At 47.4% G+C, this 27790-nt stretch overlaps 1 long non-coding RNA gene across 1 annotated transcript; it reads right to left on the reverse strand.

Moving 5' to 3' along the window:
- Positions 1-349: 349 nt before the first annotated feature.
- On the reverse strand, positions 350-27551 carry LOC120993286. Its single transcript, XR_005777195.1, has 4 exons — positions 27314-27551; positions 7406-7414; positions 2847-2851; positions 350-360 (listed from the first exon to the last, which is right to left on the reverse strand). It is a non-coding gene; the product is annotated as an uncharacterized LOC120993286 (long non-coding RNA).
- Positions 27552-27790: the final 239 nt, after the last annotated feature.

Here is a 27790-nt window from a genome sequence, read left to right on the forward strand (position 1 = left end):
CCACTGTACCCAGGGCTTCTTAATTCTGTTGCACGTCTCTGACGTTAAGTGGGTCTCCTGCAGGCCAAGGATATGTGGAGCAAGCCGGCGCACATGCGAAAACACAGCAATCCTTTTCCTAGGTCCGCCCAATCCTCTCACATTCCACGACATGACCGTTAGCCCCGTCATGTTAACTTAAACACCATAAATTGCATAAGTATTATTCCTTTAAAGCACTGAAAAACTATAAGGAAAAAAATAGAACATGTAAAAAACAAATAAAAGCGGCCAAACTAGAGACCGAGAGATTAATTGCCAAAGAGAGTAAAACTAACCCTAAAATGTTCTTCAATTATATAAATGTTAAAAAGTATAAATCTGAAGGTGTTGGCCCTTTAAAGAGTAATGAGGGGGAAAGAGACCCTTATTTCTTATTTGCAGACTCTATACTGACAGGGAATGTCCCACAGGATTGGCGCGTGGCATATGTGGTGCCAATATTCAAAAAGGGGCCAAAAACAGAGCCTGGAAACTATAGGCCGGTAAGTTTAACATCTGTTGTGGGTAAACTGTTTGAAGGTTTTCTGAGAGATGCTATATTAGAGCATCTCAACGGAAATAAGCAAATAACGCCATATCAGCATGGCTTCGTGAGGGATCGGTCATGTCAGACTAATTTAATCAGTTTCTATGAGGAGGTAAGTTCTAGACTTGACAGCGGCGAATCAATGGAAGTCGTATATCTGGACTTCTCCAAAGCATTTGACACTGTACCACATAAAAGGTTAGTATATAAAATGAGAATGCTCGGACTGGGAGAAAACATCTGTATGTGGGTAAGTAACTGGCTGAGTGATAGAAAACAGAGGGTGGTTATTAACGGTACACACTCAGATTGGGTCACTGTCACTAGTGGAGTACCTCAGGGGTCAGTATTGGGCCCTATTCTCTTCAATATATTTATTAATGATCTTGTAGAAGGCTTGCATAGTAAAATTTCAATTTTCGCAGATGACACTAAACTGTGTAAAGTAATTTACACTGATGAGGACAGTATACTACTACAGAGGGATCTGGATAGATTGGAGGCTTGGACAGATAAGTGGCAGATGAGGTTTAACACTGATAAATGTAAAGTTATGCACATGGGAAGGAAAAATGCAAGTCACCCGTACATACTAAATGGTAAAACACTCGGTAACACTGACATGGAAAAGGATCTAGGAATTTTAATAAACAGCAAACTAAGCAGCAAAAACCAGTGTCAGGCAGCTGCTGCCAAGGCCAATAAGATAATGGGTTGCATCAGAAGGGGCATAGATTCCCGTGATATGAACATAGTCCTACCACTTTACAAATCGCTAGTCAGACCACACATGGAGTACTGTGTACAGTTCTGGGCTCCTGTAAACAAGGCAGACATAGCAGAGCTGGAGAGGGTTCAGAGGAGGGCAACTAAAGTAATAACTGGAATGGGGCAACTACAGTACCCTGAAAGATTATCAAAATTAGGGTTATTCACTTTAGAAAAAAGACGACTGAGGGGAGATCTAATTAATATGTATAAATATATCAGAGGTCAGTACAGAGATCTATCCCATCAGCTATTTATCCCCAGGACTGTTACTGTGACGAGGGGACATCCTCTGCGTCTGGAGGAAAGAAGGTTTGTACACAAACATAAAAGAGGATTCTTTACGGTAAGAGCAGTGAGACTATGGAACTCTCTGACTGAGGAGGTGGTGATGGTGAGTACAATAAAGGAATTGAAGAGGGGCCTGGACGTATTTCTGGAGCTTAATAATATTACAGGCTATAGCTACTAGAGAGGGGTCGTTGATCCAGGGAGTTATTCTGATTGCATGATTGGATTCGGGAAGGAATTTTTTATTCCCCTAAAGTGGAGAAAATTGGCTTCTACCTCACAGGGTTTTTTGCCTTCCTCTGGATCAACTTGCAGGATAACAGGCCGAACTGGATGGACAAATGTCTTTTTTCGGCCTTATGTACTATGTTACTATGTTACTATGTAAATAGATTCTCAGATCCCCTATCTTTGCCACCATTACTATAGATCTGTGTAAGTACCACCATAGCAAACATACATAAATTGGAATACCTAACGTTAGAAACATTACATAAACATACTAGACAGACTCAAGGCCTGCTTCAATCATGGCCATATACTCGGGGACCTGCACGGTGTATTTAGATGTTATCCCAGTGCAGGTATTCGCTGGGTGAGTCCAGGTGCCATGTGCTATTAAACAGCCATATATCAACTAGTACGAATGCAGCATAGAAACATTACAAATAACTGACTACTCCGCATGTCTTGGATATATGACCATGGGATTCATACGATACCCAGAATACGCATCTGTAAGCGGAGTCTATCTTTAAACAGGTAAGTGTCCTCCTAAAGTCGGTTTGGAGCAGGTAGTTGAAATAGAGTCCAGGTGTCCCAAACAATACAAAAAAAAAATTCGGATCAGTGTCCCGGGCTGCTGGCTACCCACTCGTCAGCTTCCCTCGGATCATTGAAAAATAAGGATTTCCCGCCATCCACAATCCGAAGCCAGGCAGGATACGACATGGAGTACTGAATATTCAGCTCTCTGAGCTTTCTCTTGACGGCAACAAAGGTGGATCTCTTTTTCTGTAACTCCGCCGAGAAGTCGGGAAACAGTGATATCCTTGAGTTATTGTAAGATATGTCCTGCGCGGATCTGGCCAGGTTGAGTAGCAGATTCCTATCCTTCCAGTTCAGGAGTCTGGCTAGCAGGGGTCTGGAAGGAGCACCTGGGGGAGGAGGTCTTGCCGGGACTCTGTGAGCCATCTCCCCGGCGTATGTCGCCGAAAACGCGGCCTCAGGGAACATGGTCTTGAACCATTTTTCTATGAAGGTGGCCGGATCCGATCCTTTTGCTCTTTCCGGAAAGCCTAGAATTCGAACATTATTACGTCTGGATCTATTCTCCAGATCGTCACATTTCTGCTGCCACAGATGTACTTTCTTCTCCAGATCCAACAGTTTAGCTTGAATAGGTCGGGTGATATCTAGTGTTGATCACGAATATTCAAATTTCGAATTTTTATTGCGAACATAGGTACTTCGAAAATTCGCGAATATTTTGAATCTAGTTATATATATTCATAATTTCGAATATTTTAATACATTTTTTTTTATTTATTTATTATTTGCTTTTTTTCGATTTTTTTTTTTTTTTTTTTATCAGTACACAGGATCCTTCACTGCTTCTAGCTTGTGGGCCAATAAGAAGGCTGCAATATACTTGACTTTAGGAGTAGTAGTGTTTGCGAATTTTGCTCTATATTCGTTTTTTTTTAATATTCGCTATATTGCTAAATATTCTTGTTTTAGAATATTACGAATATTCGAAAAAACTAAGTTATAGCAATATAGAGAATATTCGAAAAAATCGAATATAGAACAATTTAGCTAATATAGTGCTATAATCTTCTTTGTCTAATAATTGTAAGTTGAAAAATTCGCAATAAAAAAATCGAATCCGAAAATTCAAATTCCAAAAATTCGCATATTACACAATCATTACCTTTCCGATTTTTTTAGTAAAAAAAAAATCGTGAATTTTCGAATTTGCAAATTTTTGACGAATATTCTACAAAATATTCGCGAAATATCGCGAATTCGAATATGACCCCTGCCGCTCATCACTAGTGATATCCTCCAGCTCAGATACCCTGTGCTCCGTCTGTCTCGCCCTCTCTCTCAGGTGCTGCACATCGTGTCTGAGGAGCCCAACATCCACCTTCACATCCTCGATTTTACTTGTGAGGGAGGTCTGACACATAGAAATAGCAGCCATTAGTTGCTCATGAGCTACTTTAGGCGAGAGTTCGGGTTCTTCCTCGCTGGGAGGGTCTTGTTGTAGGTTCGGGTTGCCACAAGTCGCTGGGGCGCGCGTGTTAGATGGAGTCGCGGCGCCATGTTGGCTTTCGGCTCTGGCATATTCTTTGAGCCGATCCGCCGCGGCTTGTGCCTTGCTTGGGCTCATCTTCCTCCTGCAGGTGGTTCCCCTCCTCTTCTGCACCTGCCACTCTATTTTTGCAGCTGTTATTTAATCAGGATGGAGCAGGATTCTTAACGGGACTCGGAGCTACACTCAGATGCATGCGCTCATGCCGGAAGTTGGCCACGCCCCCAAAGGCAGATACGTTTATCTGTTATAATGCCACCAGCAGCACTAAATACACGCTCAGACAAAACGCTGGCGGCAGGGCAGGCCAGCACCTCCAAAGCGTAGAGCGCCAGTTCGTGCCACGTGTCCAGCTTGGACACCCAGTAGTTGTAAGGCACTGAGGAATCATTGAGGATGCTGACATGGTCTGCTATGTACTCCATCATCTTCAAAAATCTTTCTCTCCTTGTGGCAGTAGGCCGCACATCAAGGTGATTGTGCTGGTGGGGTGTCCTGAAACTGTCCCAGGCTTTGAAGGGTGTTGCCCTGCCTCTTTTTGAACTGCTGTGTGTTCCCCTTGTCTCTTCTCCTCGGTTGACCGAGGAAGTACGGACTCTGCCACTAGCGTTGTCAGATGGAATATTTTGGAGCAATTTTTCAAGAAGGATTTTCTGGTATTGCACCATTTTGCTCGTCCTCTCCACTAGAGGAATGAGCGATGAGAAGTTCTCTTTGTAGCGGGGGTCGAGAAAGGTGAACAACCAGTAATCTGCGTTGTTTAAAATGCGTAAAATGCACAGGTCGTGGGAAAGGCCACCTAAGATAAAGTCAGCCATGTGTGCCAGAGTACCAACAGGCGAGACTTCGCTGTTGTCATCAGGAGGATCACTCCCAATCTCCTCATCCTCTTCCTCCTCTTCTTCTCACCCATGCAGAACAGATGGAATTAAATTTCCATGGTTATTACCCTCTGTAGCGGAGGCAACGGTCTCCTGCTCCTCCTACTCCTCATCTTTAGCGTCCAATTTGCACTGAGAAGACGAACTGAGGGTGGTCTGGCTATCATCAACCTGTGTGATGTCTTCCCCCATTTCAACCTCTTCCACATGCAAAGCTTCATCCTTAATTGTGAGCAGCGAGCGTTTGAGAAGACACAGAAGTGGGATGGTGATGTTGATAATAGCGTTATCGCCGCTCACCATCTGTGTTGATTCCTCAAAGTTGCGTAAAACCTTACAGTGGTCAGACATCCATGCCCACTCCTCACTTGTGAATAGCGAAAGCTGACTGGAAAGGAAACGACCATGTTGCAGCTGGTATTCCACAACTGCCCTCTGCTGCTCACAAAGCCTGGCCAACATGTGGAACGTAGAGTTCCAGCGCGTGCTCACGTCGCACAACAGCCAGTGAACTGGCAATTTCAAGTGCTGCTGCAGCGTTGACAGATCGGCTGAAGCTGTTGGTGACTTGCGGAAATGTGCACACACGTGGCGCACCTTCACCAGTAGCTCAGGCAAATTAGGGTATGTTTTTAGAAACCACTGAACCATAAGGTTGAATATGTGGGCAAGGCATGGGATGTGTCTAAGATTTCCCAGCTTCAAAGCCGCCACCAAGTTACGGCCATTATCAGACACAACCATGCCTGGTTCTAGGTAGCTCAGTCTGGTCTCTTTTCCCCTGCCACAGCTCTGCCGCGGTGTGCTGTTTGTCACCTAGGCAGATCAGCTTCAGCACGGCCTGTTGCCGCTTCCCCACTGCAGTGCTACACTGCTTCCAGCTCTCAACCGATGACTGACTGGTGCTGCACGTGGATAATTCGTAGGTGGAAGTGGAGGAGGCGGCGGAGAAGGATAAGTGGGTTTGGAGCCACTAACGTAGATGCTGGCGGAATCCCTGATTGACGTAGGGCCCACAATCCTTGGTTTCGATAGCACCTTTGCCATCCCAGGGTACGACTCGCTCCCGGCCTCCACAACATTTACCAAGTGTGCTGTCAGGGAAATGTAGTGTCCCTTGCCGAATGCACTTGTCCATGTATCCGGGGTTAAGTGGACCTTCCACAGTAACTGCGTTGGTCAGGGCATGTGTGATGTTAAGGGACACATGTTGGTGTAGCACACCTTGAAAAATAGTGGCATCTAAGGACTGCGTAACGAGGGACGGCATCCGACATCAGGCTGTGGTAGGCCTCAGTGTCCACAAGCCTAAATGGCAACATTTCCAGGGCCAATAATTTGGAAAGCTGCGCATTTAGTGCTATGGCCTCTGGGTGGGTTGCTGGGTATTTGTGCTTGCATTCAAATGCCTGGGGTAATGACATTTGGACGCTGCGCTGGGACAGGGAAGTGGATGTGGTCGCTGATGGTGCTTGCAAAGGTCCAGGTGCAGGGCTGGAGGCATCCGGGCCTGCGTCTTGGACAGGGGATTGGCCAGCATGTAACACAGGGGAAGAGGAGGGAGTGGTGTGAACCGCAGAAACAGATTGTGGACCCAGGCGTTCGTCCCATCTATTAAGGTGCTTTGATGCCATGTGGCGGATCATGCTAGTGGTGGTGAGGTTGCTAGTCTTCACGCCCTGGCTCATTTTGGTGTGGCACAGGTTGCAAACTACTATTCTTTTGTCGTCCGCACTTTCCTCAAAAAAGCGCCATACTGCCGAACACCTACCCCTTGGCAAGGGAGATTTACGCAAGGAGGTGCTCCGTGGAACCATTGAGGGCCTTGTACCTTTTGCCACCCCACTGCCTCTTCCAGCCTGTTTGTCACGGGAAGTATGGGGAAAGAGAGACAACCAAAGGGAACCACAACTAAACAACAACAGACTAGGCCCCAAACCTAGGGAATAAAGAGGTCACCCACTAGCATCCCCAGATACTCTCCCTAAGCTGCTAACAACATGTGCAAATCTCAATGGTAGAAATGCACATGCACAGGAACCTGAGACTGCTGAAACACTGCACCAAACCCTCAGTTTAGGGAACATGGAAAGAGGCAACCGGCTCCTTCCAAACTGAAGGTGCTAGTGTCTCCCTGAGGCCTAGTCTGGATAGACACACCAAGAAAAGGTAAAGGACTTAGCTTGAGATGTAACTGGAACAGGAGAACACCACAATAGCAGAGCACTCCACAGAAGAGCTATCAGCCGCAGGGAAACAAGTGAGAGGCAGAACATATAAAGAGTTACCTGACTGATAATGAGCAGCATCTGCGAAGGGGTGGAAACCTGTCAGCAACAATGAAAACAAAAGAGATCTGTCAGATAGACTTCTGAGTCTTCCGTCTATTTTAACTTCTAAGATCTCTCTGTCATGACGGGGAGTGGGGGACCCCCCCCCACCGTGCGGTGTCAAAGGGAAAAAGGGGATCAGCCTGGCCAAAAGGATTAATAAGGGAGCAGGTCACCTCCTACTGCGTCCCTAATCCTCTCCCTGACTCCTCACTGTATTAATGGACCCCGATGGTAGGACGACTCATACTCAGGATACCTAGAAACCCTAAGTCGCCCTGGTAATCCCTCACTTAGGAGCAGGAAAAATGTAGGTTCAGGAGCAGCACTGCATACGGCTTATGCAGAGCAATGGTGGAAATCATGCAACAGCTGGGCAGGAGACCACAGATCCAACGCGGTCCACAAGTAAATGGTAAAAATAGAAGGCCACAGCAGCATATCCAGCAGGTTCTTCTTTATTATCGAAAACTTCACAGCATAGTGTACAAACAGTGGCAACGTTTCGGCTAAGTGTAGCCTTTGTCAAGCATATGTGACAAATGCGAAAGCCAACATATAAATCTAAAAACTAGTAACTCCCACAATCATAATAATCCAATCAACAGTTAGATCGATTGACACACCTACAAACCGGATTCCAAAAAAGTTGGGACACTATACAAATCGTGAATAAAAACTGAATGCAATGATGTGGAGGTGCCAACTTCTAATATTTTATTCAGAATAGAACATACCGTATTTTTCGCCCCATAAGACGCACTTTTTCCTCCCCAAAAATGGGAGGAAAATGCCCCTGCGTCTTATGGGGCGAATGCTGACAGTTTTAACATTGCTGGATGCGATGTACGGAGCGGGGGCCGGGGGAGGGACTGGGAGGAGGAGCTGGGGGCCGGCAATAGCGGCGGGGCGGTGCGGTCACTGTACTATAGCCCCGCCCCACCTCTCCGGTATTCTAATCTAAAATGTATTATTGAATTAAAAGTTATTAAACATGCCCCCCTCACTCCTAATAGTACCGTATATCCTAATTGCTTCTGTATAATGCCGGCAGGCAGGGCAAGTGACGTCAGTGAGTGACGCGCCGGCCGCCCGGCCCGCCTGCCGGCATTATACAGAAGCAATTAGGATATACGGTACTATTAGGAGTGAGGGGGGCATGTATAATAACTTTTAATTCAATAATACATTTTATATTTGTATACTGGGAGGGAGGGGGGGGGGCACACAGAATCTGTGGATGGCACAGTTAAGGGGTGGGGGTCTGTGGATGGCTTTGTTATGGGCTGGGGGGGGTCTGTGGATGGCACATATATAACAGTGCCATCAACAGATCCCACCCTGTAACGGTGCCATCCACAGATCCCCCCCTGTAACAGTGCCATCCACAGATCCCCCCCCGTAACAGTGCCAGCCACAGATTCCCCCCTGTAACAGTGTCCGTCATCCACAGATCCCCCCATAAGTGTCCGTCATCCACAGATCCCCCCCATAAGTGTCCGTCATCCACAGATCCCCCCCATAAGTGTCCGTCATCCACAGATTCCCCCATAACTGTCCGTCATCCACAGATCCCCCATAAGTGTCCGTCATCCACAGATCCCCCCATAAGTGTCCGTCATCCACAGATCCCCCCATAAGTGTCCGTCATCCACAGATCCCCCATAAGTGTCTGTCATCCACAGATCCCCCATAAGTGTCCGTCATCCACAGATCCCCCCATAAGTGTCCGTCATCCACAGATCCCCCATAAGTGTCCGTCATCCACAGATCCCCCCATAACAGTGTCCGTCATCCACAGATCCTCCCATAACAGTGTCCGTCATCCACAGATCCTCCCATAACAGTGTCCGTCATCCACAGATCCCCCCATAACAGTGTCCGTCATCCACAGATCCCCCCCATAACAGTGTCCGTCATCCACAGATCCCCCCATAACAGTGTCCGTCATCCACAGATCCCCCCATAACAGTGTCCGTCATCCACAGATCCCCCCATAACAGTGTCCGTCATCCACAGATCCCCCCATAACAGTGTCTGTCATCCACAGATCCCCCCCCATAACAATGTCCGTCATCCACAGATCCCCCCCATAACAATGTCCGTCATCCACAGACCACCATTAGTTCCAAACCCACCAAAAGCACACCTTGTGGTTAAAAAATATTTTTTCTTATTTTCCTCCCCAAAAACCTAGGTGCGTCTTATGGGCCGGTGCGTCTTATTGGGCAAAAAATACGGTAAATCACGGAACAAAGGTTTAAACTGAGAAAATGTACCATTTTAAGGGAAAAATATGTTGAATCAGAATTTCATGGTGTCAACAAATCCCAAAAAAGTTGGGATAAGGCCATTTTCACCACTGTGTGGCATCTCCCCTTCTTCTTACAACACTCAACAGACGTCTGGGAACCGAGGAGACCAGTTTCTCAAGTTTAGAAATAGGAATGCTCTCCCATTCTTGTCTAATACAGGCCTCTAACTGTTCAATTGTCTTGGGCCTTCTTTGTTGCACCTTCCGCTTTATGATGCGCCAAATGTTCTCTATAGGTGAAAGATCTGGACTGCAGACTGGCCATTTCAGTACCCGGATCCTTCTCCTACGCAGCCATGATGTTGTGATTGATGCAGAATGTGGTCTGACATTATCTTGTTGAAAAATGCAGGGTCTTCCCTGAAAGAGATGACGTCTGGATGGGAGCATATGTTGTTCTAGAACCTGAATATATTTTTCTGCATTGATGGTGCATTTCCAGACTTGCAAGCTGCCCATGCCACATGCACTCATGCAACCCCATACCATCAGAGATGCAGGCTTCTGAACTGAGCGTTGATAACAACTTGGGTTGTCCTTGTCCTCTTTGGTCCGGATGACATGGCGTCCCAGATTTCCAAAAAGAACTTCGAATTGTGACTCGTCTGACCACAGAACAGTCTTCCATTTTGCCACACTCCATTTTAAATGATCCCTGGCCCAGTGAAAACGCCTGAGCTTGTGGATCTTGCTTAGAAATGGCTTCTTCTTTGCACTGTAGATTTTCAGCTGGCAACGGCGGATGGCACGGTGGATTGTGTTCACTGACAATGGTTTCTGGAAGTATTCCTGAGCCTATTCTGTGATTTCCTTTACAGTAGCATTCCTGTTTGTGGTGCAGTGTCGTTTAAGGGCCCGGAGATCATGGGCATCCAGTATGGTTTTACGGCCTTGACCCTTACGCACAGAGATTGTTCCAGATTCTCTGAATCTTTGGATGATGTTATGCACAGTTGATGATGATAGATGCAAAGTCTTTGCAATTTTTCGCTGGGTAACACTTTTCTGATATTGCTCCACTATCTTTCTGCGCAACATTGTGGGAATTGGTGATCCTCTACCCATCTTGGCTTCTGAGAGACACTGCCACTCTGAGAATCTCTTTTTATACCCAATCATGTTGCCAATTGACCTAATTAGTGTTAATTGGTCTTCCAGCTCTTCGTTATGCTCAAATTTACTTTTTCCAGCCTCTTATTGCTACTTGTCCCAACTTTATTGGGATTTGTTGACACCGTGAAAATTGGAATCAACGTATTTTTCCTTTAAAAAGATACATTAACTCGGATTAAACGTTTGATCTGTCATCTACGTTCTATTACAAATAAAATATTGACATTTGCCATCTCCACATCATTGCATTCAGTTTTTATTCACAATTTGTTTAGTGTCCCAACTTTTTTGGAATCCGGTTTGTACATAAAATCGAATCACAATGAGGCTATATCTAACTCCCCAGCTGTTTCAAATGGATATATGCAAATATAGCACATTCACCTGTATGGAGGAGTCGAGGGTAGGCATCGGCATGGTGTCTGGCGTCCCAATGTTGAAGGTGCGCATGTCCATGTGCGTCATCAAGCAGTGGCCGGCTCGCGTCATTCAGCCGCGACCACATGTGACGTAGCTAGGCGACGCGAAACAAAGGAGGCAGTGTGGCAACCAATAGGGTGCGTCCGCACCACCGACGTCACTAATCGGCGTGCAGGACATGTGATCGGAGAAACATCCAATACACAACCACATAGCCGTAATATTCTGTATCGCGTCATGTTACTATACTAGAATTCCGCCATGCCGATGTGTAGCCAGGATCCTCCAATGAGCGATCTCAGTCAAATCACATTGAAATGAGTGTAGATGTATAGCAAATACTGTAAAAAGTCATCATGTTATAAATCACCATATTTAGATGGGCAAATATATAGGTGTGCAGCAACTATTGAACAGTTTCTTTAAAGTGGTATATTCAAGTTATTATGGTGAAACATAAAAACATATATTACATAACAGTTGAGAGTCTAGCTGATTCCTGCCACATTAAACTCGAGATTGAGTCCAAATGGCTGTAGGGACCTCAGCGTATAAATCCATTTGAGTCCAATCTAGGACTGTACAAAAATTGCTTGCTCCACGTAAGAATGGCACTTATCCATGTTTGTCTTGCTGCAATTGTGGCAATGTCCTTAAAGGGGACCATTTTTTTTCACCCTTATAGTGGTAAAAAATATAAAATAAATGGTAATTACACCTGTAGATCACGTGACGTAATATATGCCATCCAGTGCCCCTGCAGCCTCACCTATATAGGAGAGACTACTATGGAACGTATTAATAAACATAAGAGCACTATTCGCAAGAAAAACATGGATAAGCCTGTAGCTAAACATTTTGTTGAGGCCGGACACTCTGTGAACCAACTACGCTTTAGGGTGATAGACAGTGTGGGTTTCCTACGTAGAGTGGGAGATAAGGACGCCATACTGAGAAAAAAAGAACTCAAATGGATTTATACGCTGAGGTCCCTACAGCCATTTGGACTCTATCTCGAGTTCAATGTGGCAGGAATCAGCTAGACTCTCATCTGTTATGTAATATATGTTTTTATGTTTCACCATAATAACTTGAATATACCACTTTAAAGAAACTGTTCAATAGTTGCTGCACACCTATATATTTGCCCATCTAAATATGGTGATTTATAACATGATGACTTTTTACAGTATTTGCTATACATCTACACTCATTTCAATGTGATTTGACTGAGATCGCTCATTGGAGGATCCTGTCTACACATCGGCATGGCGGAATTCTAGTATAGTAACATGACACGATACAGAATATTACGGCTATGTGGTTGTGTTTTGGATGTTTCTCCGATCACATGTCCTGCACGCCGATTAGTGACGTCGGTGGTGCGGACGCACCCTATTGGTTGCCACACTGCCTCCTTTGTTTCGCGTCACCTAGCTACGTCACATGTGGTCGCGGCTGAATGACGTGAGCCGGCCACTGCTTGATGACGCACATGGACATGCGCACCTTCAACATTGGGATGCCAGACGCCATGCCGATGCCTACCCTCGACTCCTCCATACAGGTGAATGTGCTATATTTGCATATATCCATTTGAAACAGCTGGGTAGTTAGATATAGCCTCATTGTGATTCGATTTTATGTAGGTGTGTCAATCAATCTAACTGTTGATTGGATTATTATGGTTGTGGGAGTTACTAGTTTTTAGATTTCACTTAGGAGCAGGGGAGAGACAACCTGTTCATCCCAGTAATGGAGGAACAGGAGTCTCTATCTGAGGCGAGGCTGCAAGGAGAGGGGAACACATACAGCTATAAAGATGGCAGGTAAGCGAGACCAGTAATACACTTACCTGCCACAGACACACTGACTGGAACCCGTGCACAAGTGCTGGTGTCCACACAAACATTAAGGACACAGCACACACCACAAACCACACAGGGACCCAGGACACCCATAGCTGCAATAAACATAAGACACCATAAAAACATCTTCTATGACCACAAGGGTGGCCCTCATGTCATGGTCTTACCTTCTTGCTGTTCTCCTTCGTTTGACATGTGCTGGCGGCCATCTTGGTTTCTGGGTTTCTTGTAGCCTTCCACCCTGCGGCTCCTCCTTCCCACTGGGAGGAGCTGGATGCCTAGCTCATATATATAGGAGGTCTGTGGCTTCAGTTCCTTGCTTGGTCCTCTTGTGTTCACATGCTTCTAAGACTGCTGCTGCTTCTGGTTCCTGATCCTGGCTTCGTCTGACTACCCTGCTGGTTCCTGATCCTGGCTTCGTCTGACTACCCTGCTGGTTCCTGATCCTGGCTTCGTCTGACTACCCTTCTGGTTCCTGACCTCTGGCTTCGCAAAGACTCTGCTCGGTTTCACCATCCGTTTGGACTTTTCCTTTACAGCTTTATTTTCAATAAAGCCTTCTTATTTTCACTTATCTCTTGTTGTACGTCTGGTTCATGGTTCCGTGACATTAGGACCAAGCCATGAATTCTGACGGTACAGGGCCATCCTCGCTACCCACGCTGGTTGCCAGACTTGATCAGCAGGATCACCTGTTGGGTCGGTTCGCTGTGGCGTTGCAAACCCTGCTTGAACGCACGGCTCATTTCGCTCCCGTTGCCGATGGGTCGGTTGTCGCTCCTGGGCTCGCTCCTACTGCCGCTCCGGTTGTTGCGCCAGAGTCTACCCCGACACCTGTTGTTGCGCCTGCGGTGTTTCGGGGTATGACCGGTTCTGCCCCTCTTCCACAGCGCTTTGGGGGAGAGCCAACTCAGTGCCGAGGTTTCCTTAACCAGGTGGGCATTTATTTCGAGTTGCTGCCACATGCCTTTCCCACTGAGAGATCAAAGGTGGGCTTCTTGATCTCGCTGCTCTCGGACAAGGCCTTGGCCTGGGCCAGCCCTTTATGGGAGAACAACAATCCGGTGGTTGCCGAGTTTTCCGGTTTTGTTGCTTCTCTTCGGAAGGTATTCGATGTGCCGGCTCGTGCTGCCTCTGCTGCGAAGCTCCTTATGTCCATCAGACAGGGTTCACGATCCGTAGCTGAATACGCCATTGAGTTTCGTACCCTGGCAGCAGAGGTGGGCTGGAATAATGAGGCTCTGGTCGCTGCTTTCTCTCATGGTCTCTCGGATGCCTTGAAGGATGAGGTTGCAGCTAAGGACCTACCAGTTGAGCTCGAGTCTCTTATTTCTTTCCTGATTTTGATTGACACCAGACTCAGGGAGAGACCTTCCTTTAAGGTTGCCCTACCTCCGCACCGCCCATACGATTGTGCCATAGAGTTACAATCTGGTGCCGTTCCTCCTCGTGGCAAAGTCTATCCACTGTCGGTAGCGGAGAATGAGGCCATGGAGGAGTACGTGAGGGAGGCGCTTTCACGCGGACACATTCGCAAATCTTCGTCCCCGGCAGGGGCTGGATTTTTCTTTGTGAAAAAGAAGGGCGGTGAGTTGAGGCCTTGCATCGATTACAGGGGTCTCAATCGCATCACGATCAAGAACGCTTACCCGATACCCTTGATTTCCGAGCTGTTCGATCGCCTTAAAGGGGCCACGGTCTTTACCAAACTCGACCTGAGGGCGGCATATAACCTGGTAAGGATCAAGGCGGGCGATGAGTGGAAGACCGCGTTTAACACCAGGACCGGTCATTACGAATCCTTGGTTATGCCCTTTGGGTTGTGCAATGCGCCCGCAGTCTTTCAGGAATTCATCAACGATGTTTTCCGTGACCTGTTGCAGCATTGTGTGGTGGTCTATTTGGATGACATCTTGGTATATTCTGAATCCATGGAGGGCCACATTCTGGATGTCAGACGAGTGTTGCAACGGTTACGAGAGAACAAGCTGTTCGGTAAGCTTGAGAAATGCGAATTTCACCGATCCCAGGTAACCTTCTTAGGTTACATCATTTCCGCTGAGGGGTTCTCCATGGATCCTGAGAAGGTTTCGGCTGTCTTACAGTGGCCCCAGCCCAGTGGTCTTCGTTCCCTGCAGCGCTTTTTGGGCTTCGCCAATTATTATCGGAAGTTCATCAGGGACTTTTCCATGCTGGCCAAGCCTCTCACGGATCTGACCAGGAAGGGCAGTAATTCCCAGGTCTGGCCGCTCGAGGCCATCCGAGCTTTTGAGGCCCTAAAGTCCGCCTTTGTGTCGGCTCCGATTCTGTCACATCCCAACCCTGGGTTGCCCTTTGTCCTCGAGGTGGACGCGTCTGAGACGGGAGTAGGCGCCCTTCTGTCTCAGCGTAGAACACCAGAGGGTCCTCTGCTTCCTTGTGGGTTTTACTCCCGGAAACTGTCTTCCGCGGAGTGCAACTATCAGATTGGTGACAGGGAGTTATTGGCCATCGTGCAGGCCCTTAAAGAATGGAGGCACTTGCTCGAGGGTTCGGTGGTTCCGGTTCTCATCCTGACGGACCACAAGAATCTGACCTACCTTTCTGAGGCCAAGAGATTGACACCACGTCAGGCCAGATGGGCTCTGTTCTTGTCACGTTTTAATTACGTGGTCTCCTACCTACCCGGTTCCAAGAACATCAGGGCGGATGCCTTATCACGGCAGTACTCCGAGCTGTCCAGGGAGGAGTCGATTCCGACTTCGGTCATACCTCCGAATCAGATCCTGGCCGCCATTCGCACCAGCCTGACCTCTCCCCTGGGTGAGCAGATTCTGGCGGCTCAATCTGGTGCTCCCTCTGGGAGACCCAACGGCAGATGTTTTGTGCCTGAGGAGTTGCGCACTCGGTTGTTGCGAACCTACCATAACTCCAAGACCGCGGGGCATCCTGGAAAGAATCAGCTGTCCTGGGCTGTTTCACGTCTGTTCTAGTGGCCTTCCCTACGTTCCGACATCGCCGCATATGTAGCGGCATGCTCCGTTTGTGCCCAGAGTAAGTCCCCTCGGCACCTTCCGTTGGGCCTTCTGCAACCCATAGCCACCGGGGAGCGCCCATGGTCACACCTGGGGATGGATTTCATTGTGGACCTCCCTGCATCCCGAGGCCATACGGTCATTCTCATGATTGTGGATCGGTTTTCCAAAATGTGCCACTGTGTTCCTCTCAAGAAGTTACCCTCTGCACAAGAGTTGGCCACGATTTTTGCCAGGGAGGTCTTCCGGTTGCACGGTTTGCCCAAGGAGATTGTGTCGGATCGGGGGAGTCAGTTTGTGTCCAGGTTCTGGCGCGCCTTTTGCTCCCAGTTGGGGATTCATCTCTCCTTCTCCTCGGCCTACCACCCTCAGTCCAATGGGGCCGCAGAACGATCCAATCAGGCCTTGGAGCAATTCCTTCGTTGCTATGTCTCCGATCACCAAGACAATTGGGTTGACCTCCTGCCTTGGGCTGAGTTTGCCAGGAACACGGCGGTGAACTCTTCCTCTGGGACGTCTCCCTTCATGGCCAATTATGGGTTCCAACCTGCCGTGTTACCGGAGGTATTCTTTCCCCAGGATATTCCGGCTGTGGAGGATCACCTTTCCGTCCTACGTGCTTCTTGGGTACAGATCCAGAAGTCCCTTGAGGTCTCTGCGCAGCGCCAGAGACTCCAGGCTGATCGCAGACGAGCGCCTGCTCCTTCCTACCAGGTCGGAGACCGTGTATGGTTGTCCACCCGCAACCTCAACCTTCGAGTGCCCACTCCCAAGCTGGCGCCTCGCTTTGTTGGTCCCTTCCGAGTGCTTCGCAGGGTAAACCAGGTAGCCTATGCCCTTGCGCTTCCTCCTGGCATGCGGATCTCCAACGTGTTTCATGTCTCCCTGTTGAAGCCACTGGTGTGTAATCGTTTCACTTCCTCGGTTCCTCGGCCTCGTCCGGTCCAAGTGGGCAATCGTGAGGAATATGAGGTGAGCAATATCCTGGACTCACGCCTGGTCCGCGGTCGGTTGCAGTTTTTGGTCCATTGGCGTGGTTATGGTCCAGAGGAGCGTTCCTGGGTTCCCTCCGCAGATGTCCATGCTCCTGCCTTGCTCCGAGCCTTCCACGCACGCTTCCCTCAGAAACCGTTTTGTGCTCCGCGGAGGAGGGGCCCTTGAGGGGGAGGTACTGTCATGGTCTTACCTTCTTGCTGTTCTCCTTCGTTTGACATGTGCTGGCGGCCATCTTGGTTTCTGGGTTTCTTGTAGCCTTCCACCCTGCGGCTCCTCCTTCCCACTGGGAGGAGCTGGATGCCTAGCTCATATATATAGGAGGTCTGTGGCTTCAGTTCCTTGCTTGGTCCTCTTGTGTTCACATGCTTCTAAGACTGCTGCTGCTTCTGGTTCCTGATCCTGGCTTCGTCTGACTACCCTGCTGGTTCCTGATCCTGGCTTCGTCTGACTACCCTGCTGGTTCCTGATCCTGGCTTCGTCTGACTACCTGTCACAAGCAGACAGCTGAGAAGTTCTGACAGGAGCCGTTCAGATCCTCCCCCTTGAGTTTCTTTGTTTTGGTTTCTGTTCCTCACCTCGTTAGGCTATCTCAGCTGTCATGCAGTCAGACTCATTACCTCCCTTTATATTCTCCCCCATAAGGTAGTTGGGTGTGGCTGATACAACTTCCTGGAATGAGTGTGCATGCTGTCTTCAGCTCCCAACTACCAGTTCTCAGTTCGTCTGCAGATAAGTGTTGTTTTAGTATTTATGATTTTCTGTTGTCTGGATCCAGGTGACCCTGACTTCCTCCGTGTCTGTGTAGGGAGCCGGTGGTCGTGTCCCCTCACTATTGTAGGGCCTTCAGGTTCAGATAGCCGAGGTACGTGGATATGCGCCCATTCACCTTTAGAGTGGTCGCATAGGCTGAGCAATAAGGGAGAGCGGCAGGTCGATTGCAGGGGTCTCCCTTTTTGTTCCTTAGTTGTGGATCCAGTGAGTCATCGTATGTTATTTGTATCATCTTGTTTCCTGTACACCATCCGTGACATTATCAGCCACCAAAACCGTCTAGCATGGATCCGGTTTCACTTTTGGCTGAACGCTTTCAGGGTCTTGCTTTGGAGGTAGCTGATCTCCGTAAGACTTTTTCTCAGTTTCAAGTGACCGGTTCAGCTTGCGTTCATGGAGTTTGTGCTGAGCCTAAGATTTCGCTCCCGGATACGTTTTCCGGGGGTAGTGAGAATTTTGTACGTTTTAGAGAGGCCTGCAAACTCCATTTTCGCCTTCTTCCCCATTCTTCCGGTGATGAAGAACGAAGGGTGGGCATCATTATATCGCTGCTCAGGGGTAATGCTCAGTCCTGGGCCTTTTCGCTGCCGGAGAGGGCACAACCCCTCCGTTCAGTGGATGAATTCTTTTTAGCCCTGGGTCAGATATATGATGATCCGGATCGTATTGCTCTGGCTGAGTCTAGACTACGTCTGTTATGCCAGGGTAAACAATCCGCAGAGATATACTGCTCAGAATTTCGGAGATGGGCAGCAGATACGGGTTGGAATGATGCTGCACTCCGAAGTCAATTTTGTTATGGTCTTTCTGAGGGATTGAAAGATGCATTTGCCTTTCATGAAAGACCTACCTCCTTGAATTCTGCTATGTCTCAGGCTGTTCGTATTGACAGGCGTCTTAGAGAAAGAGGAGAGATTTCTCCTTCTTATCATGCTCAGTCCCGGGACAGTGCAGCGGTGTCATTCTGTGCACAGGGGTCTCAGTCGCTGTCAGCCCCTTCTGAGCAGGAGCCCATGCAGCTGGGGTTGATTGCCTCTGACAATAGAGGATTCAGCCCGCAGGGGAGGGTTTGCTTTTGTTGTGGAGGTATAAATCATCTGGCAAATGTTTGTCCCTCTAGGAGATTCAGGCAGTTTTCTGGGAGTAATAAAGAGACAAAAAGGAAGAAATCTTTTAAGAATATTCCGTCTGTTACTATTGGCAGGGTTGAGGCGGAAATTGAAGAATTGTCTTTTGCTTGTAGTTCCCGTTTTGTCCTGCCCGCTAGGGTGGCGCTAGAGAGCAAGAGCTTTTTTTGTGAGATTTTTGTGGATAGTGGAGCAGCTGTCAACCTCATTGATAACCAATTTGCAATAACTCATGGTTTCCAGGTTTGCACTTTGCGAAAAAATATTCCTGTTTTTTCTATTGATTCAGCTCCACTTTCTCAGAAATCATTAAAGGGCATAGTTCACAATATCCGTTTAATTGTGAATGATACTCATGTTGAGGATGTGTCATGTTTCGTCCTTAGCGGTTTGCCTACTCCTCTAGTGTTGGGGCTACCCTGGCTCTCTAAACATAACCCCACCATTGATTGGCCAGCGAGGCAAATAAATGGTTGGAGTGACTTTTGCAGAGAGAATTGCCTCATAACATCTATTTCTGAGGTTTCTACTAAAACTGTACCACCTTTCCTCTCTGAATTTTTGGATGTTTTCTCTGAGAGTGGAGTTCAGGATTTGCCTCCGCACAGGGAGTATGATTGCCCTATTGATCTCATCCCAGGTGCCAAGCTGCCTAAATCTCGTTTATACAATCTTTCCCAACCTGAGAGGGTCGCGATGCGTGCTTATATCTCTGAGAGTCTGAGAAAAGGACACATACGACCCTCAAAGTCACCTGTTGCCGCTGGTTTTTTCTTTGTTAAGAAAAAAGATGGTTCTTTAAGACCTTGTCTGGATTTCAGGGAGCTGAACAGTATCACTATTCGTGATCCGTATCCGCTTCCTTTAATCCCAGATTTGTTTAACCAGGTTGTTGGGGCGAAAGTCTTTTCCAAATTAGACCTAAGAGGGGCATACAACCTGGTTAGGGTCAGAGAAGGAGACGAATGGAAGACGGCTTTCAATACCCCTGAGGGCCATTTTGAGAATTTAGTTATGCCTTTTGGTTTGATGAATGCCCCAGCCGTTTTTCAGCATTTCGTCAACAGCATTTTTTATCATTTAATGGGAAAATTTGTATTAGTGTATTTGGATGACATTTTGATTTTTTCTCCTGATTTCAAATCTCATAAGGAACACTTATGTCAGGTCTTACTCATCCTGCGGGAGAATAAATTATACGCGAAACTGGAAAAATGTGTGTTTGCGGTTCCAGAGATCCAATTTCTGGGGTTTCTTGTCTCCGCTTCTGGTTTTCGCATGGACCCCGAGAAGGTCCGCGCTGTGCTTGAGTGGGAGCTTCCTGAGAATCAGAAGGCGCTGATGCGTTTTTTGGGCTTTGCTAATTATTACAGGAAATTTATTTTGAATTATTCCTCTGTTGTTAAACCACTCACGGATATGACCAGAAAGGGGGTAGATTTTTCTTCCTGGTCGGTAGAGGCGCGTAAGGCCTTTTCTGATATCAAGGAGAGTTTTGCTTCTGCTCCCATTCTAGTACAACCTGATGTTTCCTTACCCTTCATAGTTGAGGTTGATGCTTCTGAGGTAGGGGTGGGGGCGGTCTTGTCTCAGGGTTCCTCTCCTGCCAAATGGCAACCGTGTGCCTTTTTCTCAAAGAAGCTCTCCTCCGCAGAGAGAAATTATGATGTGGGAGATAGGGAATTGTTGGCCATCAAGTTGGCTTTTGAAGAATGGCGCCATTGGCTAGAGGGAGCCAGACACCCTATTACCGTGTTTACTGACCATAAAAATCTGGCCTACTTGGAGTCAGCCAAGCGTCTGAACCCGAGACAGGCCAGATGGTCTTTGTTCTTTTCAAGGTTTAATTTTGTTGTTACGTTCCGCCCTGGGGTTAAGAATGTGAAGGCAGATGCCCTGTCACGTTGTTTCCCGGGAGGTGGGAATTTTGAAGACCCGGGTCCCATTTTAGCTGAAGGTGTGGTGGTCTCTGCTCTTTTTCCTGAATTGGAGGCAGAGGTGCAGGCAGCCCAGTCAGAAGCTCCTGATCTTTGTCCTCCTGGGAGGTTGTTTGTGCCTCTCGCTTTGAGACACAAGATTTTTAAAGAACACCATGATACGGTCCTTGCTGGGCACCCGGGGACAAGAGCCACACTGGATCTCATTGCTCGGAGATTCTGGTGGCCTGCGCTTCGTAAGTCGGTTGAGGGTTTTGTGGCAGCTTGCGAGACTTGCGCTCGTGCCAAGGTCCCTCACTCACGGCCATCAGGTCCTCTCCTTCCTTTGCCCATTCTTTCCCGTCCTTGGACACATCTGTCCATGGACTTCATAACGGACTTGCCTCGTTCCTCGGGGAAGTCTGTGATTCTGGTGGTGGTGGACCGTTTTAGCAAAATGGTGCACTTTATCCCTTTTCCCGGTTTGCCCAATGCTAAGACGCTGGCGCAGGCATTTGTTGACCACATTGTCAAATTGCATGGGATTCCTTCTGACATAGTCTCTGATAGGGGCACGCAGTTTGTTTCCAGATTCTGGAAGGCTTTCTGTTCTCGCTTGGGGGTTCGCTTGTCATTCTCTTCTGCTTTCCATCCGCAGTCGAATGGCCAGACAGAGCGTGTCAATCAGAATCTGGAGACATATCTGCGCTGTTTTGTGGCGGAGAATCAGGAGGATTGGTGTTCGTTTTTGTCCCTTGCTGAGTTTGCTTTAAATAACCGTCGTCAGGAGTCCTCTGATAAGTCACCATTTTTTGGTGCATATGGGTTTCATCCGCAGTTTGGGACTTTCTCTGGAGAGGGCTCTTCTGGTTTGCCTGATGAGGACAGATTCTCCTCGTCTTTGTCATCTATTTGGCAAAATATTCAGGATAATCTAAAGAATATGAGTGAGAGATATAAGCGTGTGGCGGATAAGAGACGTATGCCTGGTCCGGACCTGAATGTTGGTGATTTGGTGTGGCTGTCTACCAAGAATATCAAATTGAAGGTTCCCTCCTGGAAGTTGGGTCCTAGGTTTATTGGGCCTTACAAGATCCTGTCTGTCATCAATCCTGTTGCCTACCGTCTTGATCTTCCTCAGACTTGGAAGATCCATAATGTTTTCCATAAGTCCTTATTGAAACCTTATGTTCAACCTATTGTACCCTCACCTTTGCCTCCTCCTCCGATTATGGTTGATGGGAATCTTGAATTTCAGGTTTCTAGGATTGTGGATTCTCGTCTTGTCCGCGGTTCCCTCCAGTACCTCGTTCATTGGGAGGGTTATGGTCCTGAGGAGAGGATGTGGCTCCCAGTGACGGACATTAAGGCCTCTCGCCTCATCAGGGCTTTCCATAGGTCCCATCCTGAGAAGGTGGGCCCTGAGTGTCCGGAGTCCACTCCTAGAGGGAGGGGTACTGTCACAAGCAGACAGCTGAGAAGTTCTGACAGGAGCCGTTCAGATCCTCCCCCTTGAGTTTCTTTGTTTTGGTTTCTGTTCCTCACCTCGTTAGGCTATCTCAGCTGTCATGCAGTCAGACTCATTACCTCCCTTTATATTCTCCCCCATAAGGTAGTTGGGTGTGGCTGATACAACTTCCTGGAATGAGTGTGCATGCTGTCTTCAGCTCCCAACTACCAGTTCTCAGTTCGTCTGCAGATAAGTGTTGTTTTAGTATTTATGATTTTCTGTTGTCTGGATCCAGGTGACCCTGACTTCCTCCGTGTCTGTGTAGGGAGCCGGTGGTCGTGTCCCCTCACTATTGTAGGGCCTTCAGGTTCAGATAGCCGAGGTACGTGGATATGCGCCCATTCACCTTTAGAGTGGTCGCATAGGCTGAGCAATAAGGGAGAGCGGCAGGTCGATTGCAGGGGTCTCCCTTTTTGTTCCTTAGTTGTGGATCCAGTGAGTCATCGTATGTTATTTGTATCATCTTGTTTCCTGTACACCATCCGTGACACTACCCTTCTGGTTCCTGACCTCTGGCTTCGCAAAGACTCTGCTCGGTTTCACCATCCGTTTGGACTTTTCCTTTACAGCTTTATTTTCAATAAAGCCTTCTTATTTTCACTTATCTCTTGTTGTACGTCTGGTTCATGGTTCCGTGACACCTCACTGGACAGATGGAATATGCCAGGAAGATAGCTCCAGCATACACCATGGCTGGAGTACCCCCCAGCTTCAGGCATCCAGGAGAGGATAACTAGCCCAAGCAGCCACACCCACACACACATAAACCCAGTGTTAAAACACTAGGAAGGAAGTTAACCCTTCCAACACCAGACAAGGGGAGGAAGCCACTTAAAGGGGAAGCGCACACACAAGCATGGAAAGCTACACGTTGCCGCAGGCAACAACATGCGTGACAACCATGTCACGGCAATCACCCAGAAGGCCGAGAAACTGCCACCGCATGCTCACACAGCAACACGTTGCCGTGGGCAACCGTAAGTGTAGCAACAGTGTCACAGCGCACACCATAGGCCATGACACTCTCCCAGGGCCAGCAGTGACAGTACCCCCCCTTCTACGAGTGACTTCCGTGCACCCAGGACCAACTTTATTAGGGTGGGCTCTGTGAAAGGCCTTCAGAACCCGACTGGCATTCACATCAGTTGCCGGGACCCACATTCTCTCCTCCGGACCATAACCTTTCCAATGAACGAGGTATTGAAGGGAACCCCGAAGGACACGATAGTCAACAACTCTGGAAATTTGAAACTCCAGATTCCCGTCAACCAAGACAGGTGGAGGTGGCAAGGAAGATGGTTCAGCAGGTTCCACATAACTCTTTAACAAAGATTTATGGAAGACATTATGGATCTTCCAAGCCTGCGGTAGTTCAAGGCGAAAAGAAACCGGATTAATAATGGCAGAGATCGTTTATAGACCAATAAATCTTGGACCTTCCAGGATGGCACCTTCAACTTAATGTTCTTAGTGGACAACACACCAAATCACCCACATTCAGGTCTGGATCAGACACACGTTTCTTGTCAGCCATACGTTTATACTTATCGCCCATCTAAATTGATTAGAATTTTCCGCTAGATAGATGATAAGGAAGAAGCAAATCTCTCCTCATAAGGTATACCGGAGGAACAATTCCCAGAGAATGTACCAAAATGAGGGTGAAACCCATATGCACTAAAAAATAGTGACTTATCAGTGGACTCCTGACGACGGTTATTCAAAGCAAATTCAGCTAAAGACAAAAATGAGGACCACTCCTCCTGATTCTCAGCAGCAAAACACCTCTAATATGTCTCCAGATTCTGGTTAGTGCGTTCAGTTTGTCCGTTCAACTGAGGGTGAAAAGTCTAAGAGAAGGACAAACTAATCCCCGGGCGAGTACAGAAAACCTTCCAGAATCTAGACACAAATTGAGTCCCTCTATCAGACACCACATCAGATGGAATGCTTTGTAATTTCACAATGTTATCAACAAATGTCCGAGCCAGAGTTTTGGCATTGGGTAAACCAGAAAATGGAATAAAGTGTGCCATCTTACTGAAGCGGTCGACCACCACCAAAATCACTGTCATCCCCGAAGAACTGGGAAATCGGTGATAAAGTCCATGGACAAGTCCGTCCAGGGACGGGATGGGATGGACAAAGGAAGAAGAGATCCTGAGGGCCAAGTATGAGTCACCTTGGCACGTGAACAGGTCTCACAAGCTGCCACATAGCCCTCAACACTCTTACGTAAACCCAGCCACCAGAATCTCCGAGAAATAAGATCAACAGTGGATCTGCTCCCAGGGTGTCAAGAATCAGGTGCCTCTCCCTGAACTTCCAACCCCCTCGCCTCCAGTTCAGGATACAACCACCCCAACAGCCAAAATCGGACCAGGATCCTCAGTTTCAAACCCCCCCCCCCAGGGAATATTGACCCCAGGGCGAAAAGTGACAATGAAATTAAATCTGGTAAAAAACAAAGACCATCTGGCCTGCTTTGGGTTCAAACATTTAGCCGACTCCAGGTAGGCCAGATTTTTATGATCGGTAAATACAGTAATGGGATGAATCACTCCTTCTAACCAATGCCGCCATTCCTCAAAGGCCAACTTAATGGTCAGCAACTCTCTATTGCCAACATCATAATTTCTCTCAGCAGAAGAGAGTTTTTCGAAAACAAAAAAAGCACAAGGGCACCATTTGCCAGGAGAAGGACCCTGCGACAGAACTGCACCAACTCCCACTTCTGATGTGTCCACCTCAACAATAAATGGCTGAGACACATCAGGCTGCAACAAAATGGGAGCAGAAGAAAAACATTTATTTTAGTGGAAAAAGCATGTAACGCCTCTTCCGACCAGACAGAGAAATCCACCCCTTTCTTAGTCATGTCAGTCAGAGGTTTGACAACAGTGGAATAATTCAAGATTCATCTTCTGTAGTAATTGGTAAACCCCAAAAACCTCATAAGCGCTTTTTGATTCTCGGGCAAATCCCATTCCAAGACCGCACAAACCTTTTCGGGATCCATGTGAAAGCCCGAAGCGGAAGGCAGGTAACCCAGAAAAGAAATCTCTTGAACAGCAAACACACATTTTTCTAGCTTGGCATATAACTTTTTCTCCTGGAGGATCAGCAAGACTTGTCTCAAATGATCCTGATGACTCCCCATTTCGGGCGAGTAAATCAATATGTCATCCAGGTATACGACAACAAACCTTCCCACCAAATGATGAAAAATGCCATTGATGAAATGTTGAAATACTGCCGGGGCATTGATCAAACAAAAGGCATGACCAAGTTCTCAAAATGTCCCACAGGAGTATTAAAAGCTGTCTTCCATTCATCCCCCTCTCTGATTCTTACCAGATTATATGCCCCTCTTAGGTCTAATTTAGAAAACACCTTAGCTCCAACAATCTGTTTGAACAAATCTGGGATTGGGGAAGGGGATAAGGATCATGGATAGTGATTTCAACTCTCAGAAATCTTGACACGGTCTCAATGTCCCATCTTTTTTCTTTGCAAAAAAAAACCCTGCCGCCATAGGTGACTTAGATAATGTGATGTGTCCCTTTGCCAAACTCTCAGTAATATACTTTCATATAGCAACTCTTTGGGGTTCAGAAAGGTTATACAACCGAAACTTTGGCAACTTCGCTCCGGGAATCAGACAGGACAATCATATTCTCTATGAGGTGGCAACTCCCGATCCACACTCTCAGTGAACATATCAGAAAAATCTGAGAGAAACTAGGGTAACATCTTAGTGGATAACCCAGCAAGAGATGCGACGAGACAGTTGTCCATACAGTAATCACTCCAGCCCTTGATCTGTCTCGCTTGCCAATCAATGGTAGGGTTATGTTCAGTCAAAGATTTTTGAGAAAGGGCGGCAGAATCAATAGCGAACACTGAGATCTCTTTGTCCAGTGCATTAGATTTAAAACCATGCATCAGGGAAAGCTGGTAATCCACAAGGTTAACCCCTGCCCGCTGTCCAAAAATACCACCACATCAATATTTTTAGAATCTAGCACCACCCTGGCAGGCAGGAGAAAACGGGTACTACCAGTAAAAGACAAGAGCATGTTCTCAGATTCCCCAAATAGTCTGCCAAGAGTAAGGCCTCATGCACACGACCGTATTTTGTTTCCGTGTCCGTTCCGTTTTTTTTTGCGGATATGATGCGGACCCATTCATTTCAATGGGTCCGCAAAAAATGTGGACAGCACATCGTGTGCTGTCCGCATCAGTATGTCCGTTCCGTTGCTCCGCAAAAAAAATAGTCCATGTCCTATTTTTTTCTAGTTTGCGGACAAGGATAGGCATTATTACAATGGATCTGCAAAAATAACGGATCCGCAAAAAAAACAGATGCCATACGCAACATCATCCATTTTTTTTGCGGATCCGCAATTTGCGGACCGCAAAACACATACAGTCGTGTGCCTGTAGCCTTAGAGAACAAAACTTATTGGTAACTCCTTTTTTTTTTTATACTTGCCTTGATATTTTACATAGGGACAAACATTAACAAAATGACCCTCTTTACCACAAAAAAACTGAGTCTCTTTTTAGCCCTGAAGTTCTTATCACCAGGGGAGACCCGTCCCAATTGCATAGGTTCATCTCCAAACATGGGCTCAGGTGTCTCAGTAACCCGAGTGTCAGAGGGGACCGACCTCCCTTCAGGTAATACGTCCCAAGAGAACGGAGTCTTACACCTTTCCCTCAGACCTCTATCAAATTCGTACCTCAAGAGACATGGCAGCTTCTAATGAAACAGGATTTTCATGGAGTGCTAGGGCATCTTTTAGTCTCTCAGATAGCCCCTGACAGAACTGACTCCGGAGAGCAGGGTCATTCCACTCAGAATCAGTTGCCACCTCCTGAATTCAGAGCAATAGGACTCAGCAGACCGATTTCCCTGTTGCAAGCCGTGCAACATAGATTCAGCCAGAGAAACTCGGTCTGGGTCGTCATAAATAAGTCCCAAGGCTCTGAAAAAATTATCCACCGACTGGAGGGATTGGGATCCGATTGGCAAAGAAAAGGCCCAGGATTGAGCGTCACCTTTCAATAAAGAAATAATGATACACACCTTTTGACTCTCGTCACCAGAGGAGTGAGGGTGTTAGATTGTGGATAAGCTCTGCCTGTATAATGTTTATGTTTAAATTGTATTGGAGCTGTCATTTGGCATTCCGGGCACTAGAGGCCACTGTTTTTCAGCACAGTCAGCACACTCTGGGATCTGCATATGCAAAGCAGATGATGACTCTTGCAAGCTGCTTCTGTGTGAACAAGGAAGTGTTGATCTGACATGGTGAAAGGAGTGTGCTATGAGGGACTGAATCCGATTCCATCCTGGCTCGCGGATGTCCGGCAGTGAATGGACACTCAAAGGAAGGAGAGTAGCTGTTGTCCCCTTACTGGATCCAGCTCTTTGAAAGAGAGGTTATCCCAGGAAGACCATTTCCTGTGTGTGGACAAGAAGCCTTATCATCAAGCAAGGCCGCACGGTTGCTGAGAGCTTGGTGGCCATCCCGGGTAAGCGGAATCCTAGGGCCCAGAACGGACGCAGGACAGTACACC

This window comes from Bufo bufo, chromosome 3 (assembly GCF_905171765.1).
Source record: "Bufo bufo chromosome 3, aBufBuf1.1, whole genome shotgun sequence".
Taxonomy (NCBI): domain Eukaryota; kingdom Metazoa; phylum Chordata; class Amphibia; order Anura; family Bufonidae; genus Bufo; species Bufo bufo.